The sequence below is a fragment of the Megachile rotundata genome, chromosome 15, assembly GCF_050947335.1.
Source record: "Megachile rotundata isolate GNS110a chromosome 15, iyMegRotu1, whole genome shotgun sequence".
Lineage (NCBI taxonomy): Eukaryota > Metazoa > Arthropoda > Insecta > Hymenoptera > Megachilidae > Megachile > Megachile rotundata.
In genome coordinates, this window is record NC_134997.1 from 10,041,269 (window position 1) to 10,060,874 (window position 19,606).

Here is a 19,606-nt window from a genome sequence, read left to right on the forward strand (position 1 = left end):
TCGAACCGTTCGTGCTAGCCACGATAACGGACAGACTCGCCTTTTCCAGACTTCCTTTGTTCCAGAATCCTGTACAAAATCTGCTGAATCATTTTGTTTATTCGATCACGACAAACTGTTGCAATTTAACACTGACGATTTAACTAAAAATTTATGAAAGTTTCATGCAGAAATTTACTGTGAACAATATTGACATTCAGTAGAAAAATTGTATGGCCATTTTGAAAATCGTCGACAACATTTAATAAGACACTGTTAAAAGGTAAAAATAAAGATAACAATATATTTGAGACTCTGTGAGAAGTTGAACAAACGTTAGAGAGAGCGGTCGTGTTACTAGCTGCTCGATAAGTAGCCGCTCGTCGCGGCACACCTCCGGAGCCCCCGTAGCAGGCACTTATCAAGCTAGCACCATACTTATGACGTTTCAGTGCAAATATATTAATCAATTTCATGAAATGTAAGATGATATGTATTGTATAAACCTTAATTTCATTTATAAAACATATTTTTTGTTTATATTTATAAAATACTTCTCTTTATGAAACACGATGCAGATTTATGAAATATGTATTTCGTTATGTACAAAATATTTTCACATGTATTTTAATATTAATAACTAACGAATCAAAACTAGTTCAAATAAAATCAGTTAGAGAATAAAAGATTTATCCAGGTAATTTGTGCAAACGTTAAGAAGAAATTGGTTTGCAGAACATGTGCCCAGGTCAATGTGAATTCTCAATGCAGCGGAAACACGAAACAGGCCGCAATTCATTTGACTAGGTCGGAAAGTGGATTATCAGGATCCAATTTCACGTTACACACTGCAATCTAATGCATGTATGAGAATGAACGCTTATTAAAGCCAATGTCGCTAGGGTCTAACGTGATATGCCCGATCGAACATCGGACAGACGTTTTAGACCTATCTGCCTCGTAATTATTCGTCTCTTCTTCTACCTTTTTTGTTCTACTTCTCTTTCATGAGATGACCTCGTAATATTACGTTATTGAATATAAAATTATTTTTTAAAATTATTAATGAACGTTGGTGATAGAAGTCTTGTATGTAGATCAATTTTTACATATGTGAAATATAGAAAATGAAATGAAATGTAAATAAATAATAATTATTGGCAGAAACGATATTAAATAGGTTACGAATTATACAACTGCAGATTTCAATTAATATACAAAATTTAATTGAACAGTTTAAACTGCAACAGTCATGAAATGTTTACCGAAGCATTTATCATTTAGCATTTCAGAGTTTTGTTTCCTTTTCTCATCGCAGACTGCGTCAGGAAGTGTCTCCAACTCGAACGTATTTTTAAAGGAAATTAGTCGCGCGATTTCTTCGGGAACTCTCTTGTATTCGAGAGATGTTTAACTTTGAAAAATGTCGCTGTTGCACAACTCGTGGGAAATCATCGCGAATGAAACTTTGCACAAGATATTTCTTACGTTCCGCGTCACTTTCCGCGCGGCTTACCACGCTGATACCAACCGATGAAATTAAATTGTATTCTCCGGCAGAGGCAGGATTTATTAGCCGGTATCCTGATCATCCTGATTAAGCACACGCGTGATGAACAGTTCGCTAGATAATATTTCGTGCGAAACTCTGTTCAACTTCGATGCTGAGATTTCATGCTGTCTACGAAATTTCATTTGAATGTCGTTATGGAGATACTATTGTGGTTGATTTCGTTTTGGATAGTCGAAGTTTAAGGGAGAATATTCTCAAATTCAGAGAACGTCTTCCTTTGTAACCGAGGGGAAAACCGATGGAAAGTTTGGAATTATAATAAAACGTTCTGTGACTATTATATTCTCTGATATGACGTACTTGATGTGATGCATACTCGAGAATCAAATATCTGCTGGGCATAGCAATTTAGAGGAGAAACTTTTTGCTGCAATTATGTGGGCGAGTCTGACTTGTGACGCACTTATAGTTCAAATGTGACGCACCTGAAAAATGAATTATATAACAATCATATTTCACTGCGTGCTAATAATTTTTTTTTAAGAAAATTGAAATTTAAGGCTGACTCGTGACGCATTTGTGTTCAAGCATGACGCACTTTCAGTTCAAGTATGACGCACCTGATAAATTAGAGGGTAATCATATTGGACTGCAAGCTACTTATATTTTAAGAAAATTTAAATTTAAGTCTGAGTCGTGACGCACTCATAATTCAAGCATGACGCACTTTCAATTCAAGTATGACGCACCTGATGAATTATGCGACAATCATATTTGACTGCAAGCTGCTAATTTTTTAAGAAAATTTAAATTTAAGTCCGAGTCGTGACGCACTCATAATTTAAGTATGACGCACTTTCAATTCAAGTATGACGCACCTGATAAATTATACGACAATCATATTTGACTGCAAGCTACTAATTTTTTAAGAAAATTTAAATTTAAGTCTGAGTCGTGACGCACTGATAATTCCAGCATGACGCACTTTCAACTCAAGTATGACGCACCTGATAAATTATACGACAATCATATTTGACTGCAAGCTACTAATTTTTTAAGAAAATTTAAATTTAAGTCAGACTCGTGACGCACTCATAATTCACGCATGACGCACTTTCAATTCAAATATGACGCACCTGATAAATTATACGACAATCATATTTGACTGCAAGCTACTAATTTTTTAAGAAAATTTAAATTTAAGTCTGAGTCGTGACGCATTTACAGTTCAAGCATGACGCACTTAATAAATTATACAGCAATCACATTTGACTTCATCCACCAGGTATACCACCTAATAATTCTTAACATTCAAATTTGGGAAAAAATACTTTACTCAAAGTACCATCGCTAGCTATACATTTTTGACTCGTGGCGCATCACAGTTCAAATATGACGCACCCGATAAATAAATTATACGGCAATCACATTTGACTTCAAGCTACTAATTTTTTTTTAAGAAAACAATTTGAATTTCCGGGGAAAAAATGCTTTATTCAAAGTACCATCGCTAGACATTCCCATCTGCCCTTCAAATTGTGCCCTCCCAAAAAATTCTTCACGTTTCGAGAGAAACCAGCCATCCGCCATTTTTCGACATCTTAACTGTTGAAGTGTTCCTGGAAATGTGAGCCATTGATGAAAACAAGTGGTACGAAAGGTCCAAGTCTGGTGAGTATGGCGGGTGAGGCAAGAGTCCAACCAAGTGCAGAAATTGTGCCTTTAACCGTTTTCTATGCGTGATGCGGCGTTGTGTTGCAAAATCACTTTTCCGTGTCTTCTAGCCCAATCTGGACGCTTTTCGATCTGTGCGTGGTTCAAGCTGATTATTCGTTGATGGTAGCAATCGGTATTAACTGTTTTTGCGTGGTTTCATGATACACGACACCCTGATCCAAATGCATAGTTGTCTTCCTTCCGAAGTGATTCTCGCGGTCGATGGTTGTTTCAACCCATCACTTTTTGCGTTTGGGTACCAAAGTAGAACCAAAGCGTATCGCGTTAGGTCATCGTTTTCCACAAGATGACTCTCATTTTTCTTTTGATTGAACATGAAAACTAACTCATTTGAAGACATATCCAACTCACTTGAAAGACACAAAACTGTGACCTTAACTTGAAGTCTGAAGATAGGTGTCTAGAAAGGTATTGTCATAGCAAGAGAATCTCATAAGAGTTTAGAGGATGAGAGTTCACGTCCAGATGCAGAAATAAAGAATTATTAACCTGGTACACTTTTGAAAGTCCGCAAAGCACAAACGAATGTCATAATACAAAATCCCGAGACACCACGCAACGTTCGCCAAGACAGAAATCCATAAACAATCGCAGCGTAGTAATAAGTAAAGCCATAACATCGAAATCGGCTTTTCGGCTTAAGGCCGTTTGCGTCATAAAATGTTCGAAAATAAAACTGCGAAATCCTTACAATTCCTAATAACGATCCCTTCAAAGAGTCTAGCGATTCGAGTGTACTTTAAAAGGAAATTGCTTTCGTCGGTTGCCCGTAAGTCATATAATAGATCGCGGACCGAAGTTGGACCAGCAGAAATACCAGAAGACGTTTCCAATACAACGTGGAAACGTGACCTAAGAGAGGGATGCAACCCTTTCCTATGGGGCCAAGTTCCGCGTCGATTGCGACTCGTCGTATCGAATGGCCTCGGTCCAGGATCCTCTGGCTGTAATTCTTTTCCAATAGGCCAATCCATTCTTCGATAGCAGCAGAAATAGCGGCAGTCGTACCGGCTCGCATGCGACAGGGTTTTATCAGCCGATACTGAAAAGAAGAATCGTTCGATGGCCACTCCAATTATTCCAGCCGGCGTTCCAATTTAACCGTTTTTTGTTTAATCCCCTTTCTATCCCTTCATATGTCCGTCTTTCGCTTCCTTCGACCCTACTTTTCGTCCTTCCTTCATCCTCAATTGCCCGGGACTTTCTTACCGCCCTGATTGCTGTAAAGATCGATCCGGTATTACGGTGATAGGCAGCCCTAAGCAGGAACACTAATTACCCATTTATCTGAAATTGCTACTTCCGTGAAAAAATACATTTGAAGACTTCTATAAATTGATAGATCCACCACAGTATATATAATATTTACTTAGGTATATATTGTAAGACTCCAGTTGATTTGTAACACGAAATAGCGGAAACGAGTGCAGCTGTCGTGGATATTAATAGCAGGTTCATAGCATCTAGATGGAGATAATGGGAAAGTAGCTAGAAAATTTCGTTCCCCGTAAGTTAGCGGAGAAATTGCTTTCCTGTTATCCGTTCACGCAGAATCGCTTCCGTTTTCACCGCTCAAATAAGTTGGAGAGGAGGACAAGGGACGATGTTCGAGGTACGTATCCCCTATCTACAATATCAGAAGCAATCTGGTCTTTGCATCACCAGGTACCAGAGGCAATTCCGCACGGATCTCTCGAGGAAATCGAGGTATGTAAGGTCGACTACAGTGCTCGCATCTGGGACCTGGCACGTCCCATTTGCTGTCGACGGATCTTACGGAGCGAAAACTTCTGCTAAAAATAGAGCATTATGTTTCTTCGCCGATTTATCGATACTTGTTTCGATCAAAAACAGTCGTCAAAATAAAACTTTCTAAATAAAAAGAATTAGATCTCAAATGTCTTCATTGTACATTCGACGAGAGCGGTGTCAATCTCCACTAAATCTGTTGAATGAAACTATTGTCACAAAAGGAGAGTTCTTTATCGAGCTCTTCTTTTGTCTACGTAGCAATTTGAACAGGGAGGATCATTTCTGGACGACTCGTTCAGGATCAGTGTTCCGAAGTGTCATCGAATTTCAACGTAGATCTTCAGGAAATGTTCTGGCCAGATCGCAATCGCTGTTCCAAGTGGATGAAATGCAATCTGCTTGATTTCGAGCTAGCCAGGAATTCGACCGAGCCGCTTTGAACGTTAGAGAAATTACAGAGCCGCTTTCTCCGGTTACTTTGATCTCCGGATGAGAATGGTGAAGTTTCTGTAACACGGTGAAAAGCGACGGGAATTGTTCGCTGGAGTTTGAAAGAGGGTTTTGGGTGCAGTTTTTTGTGTTTACAGTTCTGGTTATTGTAAATTAGCGTATGTGCTATCATGACGAATTTCTCGCTCGTATTTCTCTTTCGCTTAAACGTATTATCATCGATTAAATCGGTAAAAATTGTTTAAATTATGTGGTGTTTGGTGTTGTTTTAATCGGAAAAATGCTAGAAATCTTTTGGTAAAAGTTTGAGAACAAAAAGATTAGAAATGTGAAAGTTTGTATTTGTCTCACGTGACATCGGTGAACAAAATGGCTGCCTGATGGCTCGCGCAATTATCCTTTATCTTGTGTAGATTATTTTTCTTTATATTTACACATGAGAAAAAATAAAAATTCTTAAAATAAAAGTAAGGATAAGTATACAATATAATGACAAGTTTCTCACTCGTATTTCTCTGTCGTCGAATTGTATTATCGTCGATTAAATCGGTAAAAATTGTTCAAATTATATGGTGCTTGATGTTGTTTTAATCGGAAAAATGCTAGAAATCTTTTGATAAAAATTGTACAGCAAAAAGATAAAAAATATAAAAGTTTTTGTATTTGTCTCACGTGATCGCGTGATCACGTGACATCGGTGAACAAAATGGCTGCCTGATGGCTCGCGTAATTATCCTTTATCTTATGTAGATTATTCTCCTTTATATTTAGACATGTAGAAGAATAAAAATTCTTGAAATGAAAATATACAATATACATTTTAGATTTAATTCTTTATGAGAATGAATTTTCGTTTTACTATGATATTATTTCTGTCGATGGAGATATATAAACTAGTTATTTTAGATAAAATTTTCGTAAGTTAAATTTGCCATTAAATTACAGCTAAGTACACAGAATGTGTACTCGTCGAACGATGTTTGCGCAGAAATTACCGAGCTTATTTACATTCGATATTACACTACATATCGTATATTTCGCAGAGAATATGCGTATAAATACAACTAGCAGAAACATTTCCTCGGAGCGGACATTCAGATGAAATTTATTGTTGAATTTATCTGAGAACTGATATCGTATCATTTTAACGAAACTTTTCATATTAAAAATTTAAAAAAATTTTTTAAATAATATGGTTAGGGTAGAAATTATTCTTACACATTCAATTAAGCAATCAACATCTTTAAAATAAATTAGATTGTGAATGTCTGTACTCTTAAATAAAATATCCCAATCTCATGCATTAATTATTTAAAATATCTATGAATATTTTAAAAAACTCCCTTTATTTAAAATAATGATAAATATTCCTACCACCTCCCAGCTATGTGTGCATCGATAAATATCGATAAATCATCCGATGATCGATTGCGTATCAATAAAAATGCGAAATTCCTTCGCCAAACAACAATTTTCGCAGTGGACAGAGGAAATAACGTTTTATTTTCCAAACGTCGCGCAACCGTGTTGAAAATTGACCGAACAGAGACTCATATCGATCTGTGATTTTTTCTCCGCAATAACTGTTAGTTTGATCGGAAAACGATCTTCGATTGTTTGCGCAACAAAACGATCGGTCGCTACTCCATCAGCGGGCAAATCTTCAAAAAAATATTTCCTTTTCCAACAAACGTGGACCGCGTTTCCATTGTTGGCCGAGCCGATTTTAAGAAAACAACGGCTTTCGAATTGCGCTAAAGCGGATTTCCAGTTTAGGACGTGAAACGAAGCATTCTTTGTTAACAGCTTTCCGAACGTTGTTTTCGTTTTTTAAAACAACCGAAGAAACAAAGCTGTTTTTTGTACATTCTGAATTTTTAGAGGGTTCTTTACGAGCTTTATAAATTTGAGGAACTTTTAAATAAAGTTAGGGTAGGTTAGGTTAATTACAAGAAAGGTTAGACTAGGCTAGGCTAATTGCAAGGAAAGTTAGGTTAGGTTATTTTCAATGAAAGTTAGGGTAGGTTAGGCTAATTTCAAGGGAAGTTAGGGTAGGTTAGGTTAATTAGAATGAAGGTTAGATTGGGTTAGGTTAACTGCAAGGGAGGTTAGGTTATATTACTGTAATTATAAAGAGGGTTAGGTTTGGTTAGGTTAATTTCAAAGTCGGTTAGGATAGGTTAGATTAATTATAAGGAGGGTTAGGTTAGATTAGGATAATTATAAAGAGGGTTAGGTTTGGTTAGGTTAATTTTAAAGTAGGTTAGGTTGGGTTAAATTAATTACAAGGGAGGTCAGGTTAGATTACTGTAATTATAAAGAGGGTTAGGTTTCGTTGTGTTAATTTTAAAGTAGGTTAGGTTGGTTTAGATCAATTACAAAGGAGGTTAGGTTAGATTAGTGTAATTACAGGAGCATTAGTATTAGTTAGGTTAATTTCAAAGTAGGTTAGGGTAAGTTATATTAATTTCAAGGAATGCTAATATAGATTAGGTTAATTACAAGGAAGGTTAGGTTTGATGAAGTTAATTTCAAAGTAGGTTAGGGTATGTTAGATTAATCACAAGGAAGGTTAGGTTAGATTAGTATATTTACAATGAAAGTTAGGTTTGATTAGGTGAATTACAGGCAGGGCATGGTTATGTTACATTAAGTACGAGAAAGGTTGGGTTATGTTTAATGCAAACAATATTAAGTTAGGTTAGGTTAATTACAAGGAAGGTTGGGTTTGGTTAGGTTGGCTGAATTAAATGTTATATAGAACTGGGGTAGCTTTAACAAAGTGTAGTATGTCAGACTACAATTCTTGTTCCTGGAAACAATAATGGTTCCTCTCACACAAATGTCTCCCCAGCAGCATTATTAACAATAATAAAAATGGTAAGTTTCGGTTCCCGGAATGAAGGAACAAAGTGTCCTTTTTCGCGTTATATTTTGACACACGAGTTAACACGACAAAGGACACACAGGAGAACAGACATTACGAGGACGAAGAACGAGGAAAAGATGGGCATTGTGTTAGCGGTGTGCAGGACACTCTTTATGCGACTTGAAAACTCTTTGTCCAAACGCTGTCCACGGGACAATGACGGAATACAACCGTGAAAACGGTGATACGCTTTGTCCGCCCTCCATTCGTGAAACAATAACGGGAGGAAAGGGTGAAAAGGGGTGTACAGTGTGTAGGAAATGTCGATTACAGTGTTCTGCATTTCGAATCAACTTATTTCGCATTTTCACGCCACCGACGAAACTTGCCGAGTCATACTTCGTTGGGGAAAATGCTTCTAACCTCTAATTTGGTTGGGAATATTCGGTTTTATTTTGGTGGAACGTTTTTTTGTTTTGTTTTATGGCATGGATGCGTTGGGAAGGAATACTTTTTAGTGGTGATTGTTGTATTTATACAAATTTGTTATTTTGTACATTTTTGTATTTGTAAATTTGTCAGTTTATCAATTTATCAATGTCTCAGTGTCTCAGTGTCTCGATGTCTCAATGTCTCACTGTCTCAATGTCTTAATGTCTCAATGTCTCAATGTCTCAATGTCTCAGTGTCTCAGTGTCTCAGTGTCTCAGTGTCTCAATGTCTCAGTGTCTCAATGTCTCCTTGTCTCAATATCTCAATGTCTCAGTGTCTCAATATCTCCATGACTGAGTGTCTCAATGCCTCAATGTCTCAGTGCCTCAATGTCTCAATGCCTCAATGTCTCAGTGCCTCAATGTCTCAGTGTCTCAATATCTCCATGTCTCAGTGTCTCAATATCTCCATGTCTGAGTGTCTCAGTGCCTCAATGTCTCAGTGTCTCAGTATCTCCATGTCTGAATGTCTCAGTGCCTCAGTGTCTCAATGCTTCAATGTCTCAATGTCTCCATGTCTCAATGCCTCAATGTTTCAGTGTCTCAATGTCTCAATGTCTCCATGTCTCAATGACTCATTGTTTAAATGTCTCAATGTTTCCATGTCTCCATGTCTCAGTGTCTCAATGTCTTAATCTCTCAATGTCTCAATGTATCTCACTACCTCAATTTCAAAATTTCACCTAATAATTCCTAATTTTCCCAACAATTTCAACATAGATTCGATATTAAAATTTAACGAGAATTTCATACCACGATCACGGAAACTGTTTAAAAATAGAACAATGAATTATTAATATCCACTCGGTCTGTCTTTGAATTATGAAAATCAGGCAAGCATTTATTAATTCGAAATATGTTCAATTTATGTCAAAGACCATTCAACACCACTGATTATTCATTGAAACGAACGAATTGTTGAAACACATTTCGTCTTCATAAGCCATCGTTTAATTGTACAAAATTACGATATTGAAATTCATTGGAGATTTCAATTGCTAATTTCGGACCGCACCAAATCTGACACGATTTCATCTCGCGACACGGTAGTTGGTGTCTTATTATAACAAATTAACGCTTTCAATTTCGTTCTTATTAAAACGTTTTAAATAAAGTTAGGTTAGGTTAATTTCAATAAAAGTTAAGTTAATTATAATTAAGATTACTAAATGTCTAAATTCCAAATAAATGTTCAAGTCTCAAAATACATAAATGTCTGCATTTCTAAATGTCTGCACGTCTGAATTTCTAAACACACGACCATCAATCTTCCCCCCCTCGAAAGATATTTATTTATCATAAGAATGAATCGCGCAAAAACACCCTGTCGGCTGCAGGCTGCTTTTAAAAATGACCAGAAAAATCACGGCTGGAAGCGTGTGCACCGTAAATCACGCAGTTTATTACTTCCCTCAACAACCGGAAGTGACAGTAATTTTTACGGTGCTATTACTCGCACGACACGCAATAAAGTAACAACCGACGCAGCTGCGACGCTACAGTTTCGTCCGCGACGTCTCCGTTCAAATTCGCAACTTTCCGGAAGTCCGTCGCGAAATTTCGTCTAACTTCCTGGGAAATCTCATTCGGAAGTTTTCGCGAAAATAAATAAACCGTGCGATACCGTGTCTGTTTGCGGGAACTGTCCCTCTTTGTATTGTACAATATAACGATTCCTGGAACGTTAACCTAACATTCCTTGTACCTCACTTAAACTAACCTAACCTTAATTACAAATAACCTAACCTACTCTAATTTTTCTTAGAATTAGCCTAATCTAACCTAACCTTACTTGCAGTCAACTAAACCTAGCCTAACCTTAATTATAACTGATTCAACCTACTCTAATTTTCATTGAAATTAACCTAATTTAACCTAACCTTCCTTGCAGTCAACTAAACCTAACCTAACCTTAATAATAATTGACATCCCCTACTCTAATTTTCATTGAAATTAACTTAATCCAACCTAACCTTCCTTGCAGTTAACTTAACCTAACCTAACCTTAATTATAATTGACTTAACCTACCCTAATCTTCATTAAAATTAACCTAATCTAACGTAAGCTTCCTTCAAGTTAACTTAACTCAACCTAACCTTAATTAGAATTGACCTAACCTAACCTAACCTTCCTTGAAATTAACCTAATTTAACCTAACCTTCTTTGCAGTTAACTTAACCTAACCTAACCTTAATTATAATTGACTCAACCTACCCTAATCTTCATTGAAATTAACCTAATCTAACCTAACCTTCCTTCAAGTTAACTTAACTTAACCCAACTTTAATTAGAATTGACCTAATCTACCCTAACCTTCCTTGAAATTAACCTAATTTAACCTAACCTTCTTTGAAGTTAACTTAACATAACCTAACTTTAATTATAATTGACTTAACCTACCCTAATCTTCATTGAAATTAACCTAATCTAACCTAACCTTCCTTGAAGTTAACTTAACTTAACCTAACCGTAATTACAATTAACCTAACCTACCCTAACTTTCCTTGAAGTTAACCTAATCAAACCTAACCTTCGTCGTAATTAACTTAACGCAATGAAACCTTAATTATTTATTATATATGTTTCCTATAGATCCTAGTTCCAAAATTCCCTTTTCCCAAATTCCCTAGTTCTCACATCCCTTAATTCGTAAATTTCAAAATTCCCAAATCACCAAATCCCTAAATCCCCAAATTCCTAAATTTCTAATTTCCTGTTTTCCAAATTTCTAATTTCCCAAATTCCAAATTTCCCAAATCTCCAAATTTCCCCGAAAATTCCTGTCGCCACCCAAAATGCTCAAAATCACCGTAAATCAACGTAAAAAGCGAAATTACCGTTCAATCCCATCTGCCAATCAAAGCTAAGAGATACATGCACAGTTAAGAGAAGTAATTGCAGTCAAGGATTTATCAGCTTCCATTCAAACACGATGTCGAACGAAGTTCCATCGATACCGTAAGTGTTTCATCGTGCCATAAACATCGAAAATCACTTTCCCGTAAAAAAACGGTTTCAACACTGACCCTCGTCAGTGATTTTTTTCCATTTGCTTTGTGCATTTCATGAATTGCATCCGTGATGTTTGTTCTGCGTGGAATTATATCGAACGCACGTCGCGTCCAGGGAAAAAACTCGATCGAGCTTCAAAGTAAACGAACAAACGGAAGGGAATGGTAATAATAGAATCGAACGAAACAACAACTGAAATTTTTGTGTTTGTTGTTTTTTTTCTTTTTTTTTTTCAACGCCGACGAAATAACGAACGAGTTCGATTTTTTTCGTTCAATTTGTCCAATGGATCGCAATGAAGAAAATGAATTGAACTTCTCGTTTAGTTTTGTCCCGTTTGCTGTTTAAACGCCGTGAATGGAGATCGATTGTTCGGTTCTTTTCTAATAAATACGAATAAAGCCGCGATTCGCTCGTTTGGAAATTTGCCCGCCATTAACTACCTTTCATAAGTAGCTTTATCGACTCATCTATTGTTTTATTGAACAATACTAACCGAATAATAGACATTCCGCACTTCTTTTCACTGCGATTTCATTTATGTCGGATTTCCAGCAAATAAATAATACAACTCGTAATGGGCTCATTTGTGGAGTCAGTCACGTATGAAATGGCACATCTGACATATTTTTCGAAGTATGACAAGCTTATATTTCTTTATTGCTACATCAAGAATTTCAGTCTGTAATGTTTTTGTTCAGTCATATGTGAAATGATACATATGTGACATAATGTGTGACATATAGGTACAACTCATATGACACATCGATTTCAAGTCTGTTTGGTCCAAGTCTCATCTCAACTGAAAATCAAACAGTGCCATTACATATTTTTCCATCAAGAATTGTCAAGTCTGTAATACAGTTTCGTTCAGTCATATGTGAAATGGTGCATTGAGAGTCTGACATATGTGAACACCTATGACATATGACACATTTCAAGCTTAAAGTCTGTTTGGTCCAAGTCTCATCTAAACTGAAAATCAAACAGTGCCATTACATATTTTCCACCAAGAATTGTCAAGTCTGTAATACAGTTTCCTTCAGACATATGTGAAATGGTACATCGAGTGTTTGACATATGTGTACACCTATGACATATGACACATTTCAAGCTTAAAGTCTGTTTGGTCCAAGTCACATCTAAACTGAAAATCAAACAGTGCCATTACATATTTTTACATCAAGAATTGTCGAGTCTGTAATACAGTTTCGTTCAGTCATATGTGAAATGGTACATCGAGTGTTTGACATATGTGTACACCTATGACATATGACACATTTCAAGCTTAAAGTCTGTTTGGTCCAAGTCACATCTAAACTGAAAATCAAACAGTGCCATTACATATTTTTGCATCAAGAATTGTCGAGTCTGTAATACAGTTTCGTTCAGTCATATGTGAAATGGTACATCGAGTGTTTGACATATGTGAACATCTATGACATATGACACATTTCAAGCTTAAAGTCTGTTTGGTCCAAGTCTCATCTAAACTGAAAATCAAACAGTGCCATTACATATTTTTGCATCAAGAATTGTCAAGTCTGTAATACAGTTTCGTTCAGTCATATGTGAAATGGTACATCGAATATCTGACATATGTGTACACCTATGACACATGACACATTTCAAGCTTAAAGTCCTGTTTCATCTAAAGTCTCCTTTTTGCATCAAGAGATCTCCACAAAGTTATCTGCATGTATATTTATCGTATGTGTATGCAAATAAACTCGAACCAGTTCATCTAAACCGTATTTACCTAAATAAATCCCCAGCCACAAAACAAATATCGATCGAGGAAATTGCAGTATCTGGATGAGTGCCAATTGTCCAACGAAAATCTCATGTTCGCTGCACACAGGCGTAGGTTTACTTTGAGCCAAGCTCTCATTGAATACGAGATCCCAAACGCAACAGGATCTGTATCTCTATTGAACAATGCGATTCAAATTCTGGCGATATTCGGTTTGCATTTGGTTGCTGTCTTGGAAGTTCTCAGAACAACGGTCACAGGGCTGAATGATTAACGCCCGATCGACCGACGAATCTGCCGGATGAAAATCCAAACGTCAACTGGTCGGTCTAATTGGTCAGAAATTAATTGAATCGGGCTTGGATACAAATAGCGGATGAGGGGATTAACGGGTTCGCAACCAAACCTGGGAAAGGACTGATGAATGGACGCGAATCTCTGTGCTAATTACTTGTGTTAATTAAAATTCGTGGACTTCATTATCTCAAATGTTGACCTTCAATAATCATACAATTAAAAAATTGTTGAGGTTTGTGGAATATCTTGGGAGAAATATTTTTGTAATTCTTCACTTTGGGATAGTGGATGTGGAGAAGGTTGAAAGTTTAATATTTGGAAAATTTGGGACGTTGGGATATTGGGATTTGGGGACGTTGAGATTTGGGGATGTTGAGATTTGGGGACATTGGTAGCTTTGAACGTTGAGACCTGCGGACGTTGAGATCTGGGGACGTTGAGATCTGGGGACGTTGAGATCTGGGGACGTTGAGATCTGGGGACGTTGAGATCTGGGGACGTTGAGATCTGGGGACGTTGAGATCTGGGGACGTTGAGATCTGGGGACGTTGAGATCTGGGAACGTTGGGACCTAGGGACGTTGAGATCTGGGGACGTTGAGATCTGGGGACGTTGAGATCTGGGGACGTTGGGACCTGGGGATATTGAGATCTGGGGACGTTGGAACCTGGGGATGTTGAGATCTGGGGACGTTGGTAGCTTTGAACGTTGGGACCTGGGAGCATTGAGACCTGGGGACGTTGAGATCTGGAGACGTTGAGATTTGGGGACGTTGGGACCTAGGAGCATTGAGACCTGGGAACGTTGAAACCTGAGGACGTTGAAATTTGGGGACGTTGAAACCTGGGGATGTTGAGATCTGGGAACATTGATAGCTTTGAACCTTGGGACCTGGGGATCTTGAGACCTGTGGACGTTGAAACCTAGGGATGTTAAGATCTTAGGACTTTGAGACCTGAGGACATTTGTCCTGAAGACGTTGCGACTTTGGGACATTAAGATCTAGGGACGTCCTGGGACCTTGTGACTTTCGGATCTCAAGACATACAATACAACCTTGAGAAATTCGCAAAAATGACAAAAAGGTCAAATGCCAAGAGTGAAGGGTAACACAGCACCCGTTAAAGAAGTATGACAAATGTACTGTGGCAACGTCTCGTATGTAAATTTTCTCCCCCAAAGACTCCAGCATCCATATCGAAATTACAGCAGCGTAGGCACAAGAAACAACGTGTTTCTTGCCAGGAAGACTTGAAACTGATGTTTCTTTCGTGGCGAACGAACGTTCTTCATTGGCGTTTCTTTTTCTTCGCATATTTTTCCTACTTGGACCACTATTTATCACAGCGAACGCCTCAAGCTCGACACCCGTTTCGCCCCCTGGTTCGCCCTAATCCCTGTGGTCCGCCACTTGTTCCGACTTCAAGTAGCATTAATCTTGAGGGTTGTGGCCGCAACCGACGCTCCTTTAACATGCAAATACGCTCGTGCACGAATATAATTTACGTCTGTCCTCGGCGAACAAACGGGCGAAATCAATGAAGCCCTCGGTGGTTCCTTGGCACTGAACGTCGACCGCCACCATTTTCTTCTTCCGCGGGCTACCTTGTCGAATTAGCATTTTCAGCGGTGAATCGTTCACAAAGACGGTTAGGCGATAGCAAAGATTTACAACCGGCGTTACGGGCTCCTTCTTAACGACTGCAATACCTTTTCAACGGATACCGTTATGTTGAAGGATGAATCGACTGGGAATTTTGGAATCGAATGTTTCATATTTCTTCAAACTCAAATTCAACAATATTGGTTACAGAAAAATTGACAAACAGATCTGAGCTGATCTGAGGCTATAAGGTCTGAGTACAACAGACTTTATGGAAAATGAAAATATAAACGAAATAGGCAAAAATAATTATACGATATGAACGTGATTTTATTCATAAGTTATCGAATTTAAATAGGGTCGATTCTGTTTAGTTCGTGATAGAATTTAATGTTAAAGTAGTATTTTTACATTGTTCCATTGAGTAAAGCAGATCTGATTTAGTTTAAACGAAAAGCAATAGAAAATGAACGAAATTTAATAAAGTAAAGTTCTGAGGTGAAAGGAAAAGTTCACTCGAGACGCCATGTTGGATCACCGAGTGTCACGTGACCGAGGCAAACCAATGCAAACTTTTATATTTTCGATTCTTTTGCCATGAAACTTTTACCAATAAATTTCTGACATTCTTCCGATTAAAATAGTATATTTTCCTATATTTGAGAATTTTTTATTTGAAAATTACATCTCATAAAAGTCAGCAATTTTATTATTCTCTTTCTAAATAATTTCAAATAAAGCCAACAAAATATTCCGCGATAAAAAATTGTCAGTCGAAATAAATGCAAAAAGTCAGATTATAAAATATTGCAAACATTACTTCTAAATAACGAGGTCTATTTTAATAAAAGCATGCATTGGCAGTTCCTTTGTTTATGTTGGTATAACACTTGAAAGGACTGGGTAGCATGGCGCAGGAAGTTAAAGTGAAAACTTCTGAAAGAGAACGTTATTAACAGCCATTGCACATTGAGTTCACCAATGACTAATAAAATGATACGTTTTTTTCCTTTAATGAAACATAATGCTACAGATCGTTTCACAGCGTGTTCGATGCAAAGGAATTCATTCGTCTGAGAACAACGGTTCATTGATTCTCTTGTATCCGGCCATTTTAAGATTATGCTGCATTCGCACGTTTATCCGATCACTAAATAACTAATTCAATATTTACTATTTGATTAATATTTGGTTGATCTTTCTGGGATGTTGAAGTTAGGTCTAATTTCTTTGTTTCTGATTTTTTTTTTGTATTTGTTGGTTATTAAAATGTTAAGTAGTCAAATGTTAAAATATTCAGTAGTCAAACATTAAAATGTTCAAAATATTTAAATAATCAAATAATAAAATAATCAATTATTTAAGTATTTAAATGTTCAAATAATAGAGTAATCAAATATTTAAATATTTAAACATTCAAATATTAAAGTATTCATATATACAAATATTTAAATAGTTGGATGATAAAATAGTCAAGGACTAAAATATTAAATAGTGAAATATTAAAATAGTGAAATAGTAAAATAGCAAAATAGTAAAATAGTAAAATAGTAAAATAGGAAAATAGTAAGATAGTGAAACAGTGAAATAGTGAAATAGTAAAATAATGAAATAGTAAAATATTAAAGTAGTAAAATAGTGAAATAGTGAAATAGTGAAATAGTGAAATAGTGAAATAGTGAAATAGTGAAATAGTGAAATAGTGAAATAGTGAAATAGCGAAATAGTAAAATAGTAAAATAGTAAAATAGTGAAATAGTAAAATAGTAAGCTAATAAAATAGTAAGATAGTGAAACAGTGAAATAGTGAAATAGTAAAATAATGAAATAGTAAAATATTAAAGTAGTAAAATAGTAAAATAGTAAAATAGTAAAATAGCAAGATAGTGAAACAATGAAATAGTGAAATAGTAAAATAATGAAATAGTAAAATACTGAAGTAGTAAAATAGTGAAATAGTGGAAAAGTGAAATAGTGGAAAAGTGAAATAGTGGAAAAGTGAAATAGTGGAAAAGTGAAATAGTGGAAAAGTGAAATAGTGGAAAAGTGAAATAGTGGAAAAGTGAAATAGTGAAATAGTGAAATAGTGAAATAGTGAAATAGTAAAATAGTGAAATAGTAAAATAGTAGAATAGTAAACTAATAAAATATTAAACTAGTAAAATATTAAACTAGTAAAATATTGAACTAGTAAAATATTAAACTAATAAAATATTAAATTAGTAAAATATTAAACTACTAAAATATTAAACTAGTAAACTAATAAACTAGTAAACTAGTAAACTACTAAAGTATTAAACTAGTAAAATATTAAACTAATAAAATTTGAAACTAGTAAAATATTAAATTAATAAAATATTAAACTAGTAAAATATTAAACTAGTAAACTATTAAAATAATAAAATATTAAAATATCAAATAGTCAAATACCAAAATACTCAAACACTAAACTATAAAAATATAAAATATTAAAACACTAAAATATTACATACGTACAAGATTAGAGCGCATCCGAAAAACCATAATATCAATGTTAAGGTTGATATCAAGTTTTTACCAGAGGATGCACGTACAATTATTTACGCGATCTCTTGCGGTGATATTAAGTTTCACTGGCGATACGATCGCATTTTCCCGGCGTTCTCGCGTCAAATTACGAAACTTCCCTCGTAAAATTAATGCCGCGAACGCGACCATTGTGTGTACCTGAGAATTAGGATCCTTGGAAGCTGCGAATCACGTTCCAGCGACGTCTTTAAACTTCCCACTGGTTGTGTAATTAAGAATATTTGCTGAATTCGCCTTAAGAGCGGTGACGAACTTGCGTCAAACGTCTCTACGTGAGAAATTCGTCCGTTTTCAAACGGCCTTTGTTCCTTTGATAATCAACGTCTTGATTCAACCTCAATAAACTATTACTACAACCTTGTTACTACTAATCGACAAGATTTCGATAATCTTTGATTCTCACATTTTTTTTCTATTATTTCCTTTTTCAATATTTTCACTTTTTTTCTATAATTTACTTTTTCGATATTCTTCATTGATTCTCACATGTAATATATGCAATTTGTACATTTAATTTATTAATTATTTTCATTGTACTTTGGATGTTACCAAATGTATGACGCATCGTTGACTCTGATCACTGGTCCGCTTAAATACATCACTACATTCGTGAACAAATTTGTTCAAATGACTTCATATATTAATTTATTTAAATATAGTAACGCTTAAGTGCAAGTTGATTATTATTAGCTATCTAATTTACTGATAAATGATCGATATTCTACGAATTAATATAATGATTTATTGTACAATAAAAAATGTGTATTTTTCAATTTGTTGCAGGGTCAAAGGTGTAAAATGCTTCGAAGAAATAGAGGAGTGGTACACAACAACTAACTAATGGTAAGTGGACAATTAAATTTATTAAACGACATGTAGCTAAATTTTTAGGTTAATTAATTTTGGAAAATTTATTACTAGATGATCACTGGAAACCATTAGAATAAATCATATAATTAATATAATTCAATATAATACATAACTAAATATAATTTATTAAACATAACTATTATTAATTATTAAATTAAATAATTTTTGTCATCGTGCAAATTATTTTTATCACACTAATAATTTGTCTAAATATTTTTCAAAAGAAAATTTTATTTCCCATATGTTCTACAAAACTCATATGATTCTCTTGCAATTATAAATTATTTGAACGATTATTAAAAGACAACGCTTCCCGATTTTTAAACAATGTCACGGCCCATTCAACAATGTAAAACACACTTGGCGAACATTTCAGACACGTTTCTAATCTGCCTTGTAACAGATAAACAAGTAAATAAACAAGACTACGAAAATTGAACTTGCGTTTAAATAAAGAACAGGGTCGTCTAAAATTATCCCGCGAAATTTATGTATCTGATCGATTTAGCTACTCGAACTTCATAGAACACCGATTTTACGTACGTCGATACGTAATTTTAGTTCGATTGCGTGTGTCATTTAATTAAAAATCGAGTCACATGTTGTTATAAAAAGCGGTGTTAATTTAAGCGGGAAAAGTATGTCTTGTTAAATTAAGATAAGTGTATTGTTATATTAGGATGAGTGCATTGTTAAATTAGAACGAATGCT

General features: G+C 35.5%; 1 long non-coding RNA gene across 1 annotated transcript in view; it reads left to right on the top strand.

Moving 5' to 3' along the window:
* The window catches only part of LOC143265889 (uncharacterized), an 81,347-nt gene that overhangs the window by 59,580 nt on the left and 2,161 nt on the right, over positions 1-19,606 (top strand). The window contains exon 2 of the long non-coding RNA XR_013040675.1: positions 18,809-18,868. This is a non-coding gene — a long non-coding RNA (uncharacterized LOC143265889). The remainder of the gene's footprint in view (positions 1-18,808; positions 18,869-19,606) is intronic.